Here is a 5,085-nt window from a genome sequence, read left to right on the forward strand (position 1 = left end):
ATCTAATGACCCTCTCTATAATCTTCTCTCGCAACTCAAGTACAGTGTTAGGCTGTTTTGTTTTGAGTTCAAATATGAAATGTATAGGAGGAATGGAGGATATGTATATGTAATGGAGTATGTTGCTTGAGTGTTTGTACTTTGTTTGGTTCTCTAATACACAATATCAAAGTTGTTTAGGAATATATCTGGTTTGCTAACTCTATTATGTTACCCTACATTAGAACTAGTTTAATTTTCATGTTTTTTAATTTTTTCGATTCAATTTTTTTGTAGTAATAGGAATCAGATGCAAGCTTACTTTGTAGTTCCAATTGATTCCGTGTTTTAAAGAGTTACGATAAGATATTACTACAGGTTTGGTCAACACTTCATAACTTTTTCTTTTGAACAAGTTGGAACTTTACCTACTTCAAATTGATGCTAAAAAGGTCATGTGTACTTTTTTCAATGTCATAGGACATTCTTATTCTTTGAAATTATGGTTTTTTGTAAGATGAACGTGACATATTTGTCCTGCAAATTACTTTCATTAACTCAAGGAAACATAATGAAATATACAACTGGATTATGGCTTTTTTGAAGTTATATTTAATAGTAAAAGAAAGTGTCAATGCAAGTTGGTTATGTTTGAATGTTTATTTATATATTTTCTAAAACATGTACTCAAAATTTGTGTTGTGGGATGAGTTGGTGGAGCAAAGCACGCATGTATTGTTCTTTAGGACATATTGGTGGTTTCCATTGGTCGTCCAGAGCATCTTGGACGTGTTCATGTTGCAGAACGAGGGGTGGGCATTCGAAAGTTCTTTGTTCCTCCACCTCGATATTATAGTAAATCAAATCTTAGTGAGATTGACTTGGAGTCCTTCAAATAAGAGATTAGGAAGGAGATTAACAATTTGTCTTACTATTATTCAATTACAATGTATAAATTATTATATTATAATATTTGTATTTAACTTGTAATGCTTACATCAATCAGAAAGCTACGAGTGCAAATATTATGTGATGAGGCATATGCATAAAATCCTATCCACTAACATTAAGGATTCATGGAAAGAGGTAATATACAATTAACTCAAATATGTTAAATGTTAGTTTCATCTTAAATATTTGATTATGTAGATATTTAAGGATCCATCTCCATTGAAGGAGGAAGTGTTACAAGAGGTTCGAGAGTAATGAACATAATTTCTTTTAAATATTTACGGTTAATGATCATGTTATAACTAGTTAACAATTTTTATGAACTTGAATATATTAACTTTTAGTAAAGTTTATAATTATTTATGTATTAGATAGTTAAGATTTTATTTGAAAATATTTGTTTGAGAATCATATTTATTATGTAGGGTATGTTATGCAAGCAGAAAAATGAATATGTCACACATAAAAATTAAAAATAAACTTTTTATGACGATTATTAATAAACCTATTATAAAAAAGTATTATTTTTATGACTAATTTCTCTTTAACCATAATAGAAAGTAACACATTCAATGACGATTCTATGACGATTAAAATATTATTTTTCATAGTAATACATTCTATAATTTCATATTATAATTTTAATTGTCAACGCCAACATAAAAATATGACATATTTTAATATGTTTACTATGACAAATATTTTAGAATAAAAAATAATTGACTTTCTATAACAAATAACAATTGTGCGATCATTATAAAAAATACATATTTTCTATGTCATCTATAACTATGACGAGTTTAAAATTGACATAAAAAAATTATTTTAACTGTCATAAAAAAAAATGTCTTATAGATTAGTAATCCTATATTAACAAATATTTTATTGTATTCTTTTTATTTTTTTTTAACCTAAGTCTTTTAATCTCATCGGTTTGAAACTTAAGGATTGTGTACATTTAGAGAAAAAAAAAAAGTCTAATATAAAGTTGAGATTATCCTGACATGAGTGTCTTTATCTTATCAACTCAATACTAAAAGATTATTTACTTCAAAAAAGAGTATAATAGAAAGAGACATATCATTCTAACTTAAATTCCTTTATTTTATCAATTCGAGATTGTGTTATTGCGTATACTTATAAAAATACACAACTTCAGAAGTCAAAAAATATTAATAGACTTTAATCAATACATTTACTCATAAAATAATTAGTCTTTTAACTTCTAAATTTTAAAATTAACCTATTTAAATTTACAATTAAAACCTCAAAAAATTAAAAGAATTGATTTTTTTTAAAACAAGCCCATGAAATAAACGACCTCAGCTTAACAAAAAGTTAGAACCATTAGCCTTCACATCTATAAATAAGAAAAAAGATTACAAATAAAAGCAACTTATTAACTTATTCTAAATGTTCTATTGAAAGTCCCCTAAACTATCACCAACTAATAATTATTTGTTAGTAAAGTAGTAAAAAGATAAATTTATTTATAATTTAAAATGAATTTTAGAATTTCAGTTTTTTCACAAACAAACATCTATTTTCATAATATTTTCATATAAAAGAGATTATAAGTGTGTGAAGTCCGATTCAGTTTTGTTGGTGGGTTTAGAGTTTCAGAGTGACAGCAATGCGCCATATATGCCATAAATGCTTTCCCATTCATTTTTCGTTGCACTTTTTTGACTGTTACTATTCTCCTATCATACTTTCTTTGTCAGTTTCCAGTACCTATCAAAGCGCGTCAGATACCTACAGAGTAGCACCCTTTTTCCCACTTTTGGAATAAAAGTAACAAAAAATATAATTCTTCTAATAAAATATTTATAATGAAGCATACATGATTTTATCTCTCCCCCATTCTTCCATATTTTTTTCATTGGCTCATGGGATTAGAAAATTATCAAACATCTAAAGTATTTTATTTATTTTCTTAACAGCTCGAATGAATATTTATGTATTAACATGTATATGAAAATACGTATAATTTATAAAATGTAAGATACGAATAAAAATCTATATATTATGTAATTATTAATTATATAAATTAACAATAAAGATTTATGTGAAATGTTTCAATTTTTTGTTTGGAACAGAAGAATATTTAGCATGACTATTTTAAAGAGAATTGTTCCTTATTTTATAATCATACTAATAATTCATACAATAATTTTGAGTTTTTAGAAAATTAATGTGTTTTTTCTTTTTAAAATTGTGTTAGAATCGTGTTAAAATTTTCAGTGTATGATACGTGTGTCTGACATAGACACATCATTTAAGAGGAGTGTCAGAACCTCATAGATGAATATATAAATATACGGGTAATATTTCTTGCAAAATACTTATAATATTAATAAGATATAAAATATATAACTGTATAGCGTGAAAATAATTTAATTTTTTATATTTATTTTTGTAGTAATATTTTAAGTAAATATTTTTCTAAATGAAATTTATTGTAATAACCATAATTATTTCGATAACTCGATAATTTTTATAAAAAATAGTTATTAGTTTTTATAAAAAAAAAGGTATCAGTCATTAATTATCAATATCTTATCATTAACCTAGATATTATCTCTCAAATAAATTATAGTTTATTGGTATATATGAAAAACTAATAAAGTTATTTGATGAAAAATACAATAATTTATAGTATTAAAAAACTATTAAAAAATAATGATTTTATGTAATAACAAAAAGAAATACAATTATCACTAAAAGAAATTTATTTAACCGAAATTTATTTTAAAAATAAAAAATAATTAATTACTATATTAATTAAATTAAATATTATTTTATAAACTAAAAAATTATTACTATCTAAATTAATTTCTATTATTAATAAAAAATTATAATTACTATCTAATTAGTTAAATTTTAACTATTCATTATCATATTTTAAAATTAATGATTAAAATCTTATAACTAACTAGATGTGAATTTAAAAAATAGTTTATAAATTTGTATTAATAAAAAAAATTACTTTATATATCAGTATAAAAATAATATTTAATTTATTTAATATATTAATTAATTAATTTTATTATTAAAATTAAGTTTTGTTTAATTATTTTTAATAGAGTATATTTGCTTTAAAGAATTAAAAAAATAATTTTGAAACGCGAATGAAAAATAAAAAATTCTAAAACAATAAAAAAATAATGCCTAAATGTTATTGCCTCTATAATTAGACCTTACTAATTAAAAATGTAATCTTTTAATATTAAAATATCATATATGTTAAAAAATCAATAAGAAAATTTTAAATATCATAAACAAATTTTAAAAAAATATAATAATAGTAATAATTGTTTTATTAATATCATAATATAAGACTTATATATACACATAAATATTATAACCTTAACAATACCTATAAAAACGAATATAAACCCTACAAGAAAATCATGAAATAGAAACTAATATTTAGTGACAAAAAATAATTAGTTGTTATAGTGATAAATTAGAGACCATTTTATAGACTAAATTTTGTTTGGTTTCTAAATTAGTTTCTATTATTATTAAATGGTTTCTAAATTGGTATCTAATTAACAACCAAATTTTTCATACCAAATTTAGAAATTAAATTATTGGTAGTTAAAACATTGGTTGCTAATTAGATATCAATTTAGAAATCATTTAACAATAATAAAAACTAATTTAAAAATCCATTTTTTTAGTTTCTAAAATAGTCTCTAATTTAGTTACTATAACAACTAATTTTTTTTTTAAAAAAATTTGATTTCTATTTCATATTTTTCTTGTAAGAGAATAATATAAATAAATATAAAAAATAAAAGTAACAATACATTGATACATTAATATTTTAAATAATTAATCATACTAACGCCAAATGTAAAACAGTATAAAAAGAAAGAAAAAAACATAATAATAGAAAACATAATTTGTGCCAGTATATTAAAATAATATCACTTTTGATAAAAAAAAATAATAAATTTTTATACTATTTTATTTTTTATTGGTGTAAAATAAATGGAGATAATAATACCTATTACTGAGTCTGTGTTTCTCCTAACGATAACAATAATTTTTTAATATAATAAAAATATTTTATAGTATAATAAACATAACAAAAAAGAGAAATATATTTATCCCTCATGATCACGGGGACCAAGTGTAGTTGTAGCA

The sequence above is a fragment of the Phaseolus vulgaris genome, chromosome 11, assembly GCF_051622355.1.
Source record: "Phaseolus vulgaris cultivar YP4 chromosome 11, ASM5162235v1, whole genome shotgun sequence".
NCBI lineage: Eukaryota > Viridiplantae > Streptophyta > Magnoliopsida > Fabales > Fabaceae > Phaseolus > Phaseolus vulgaris.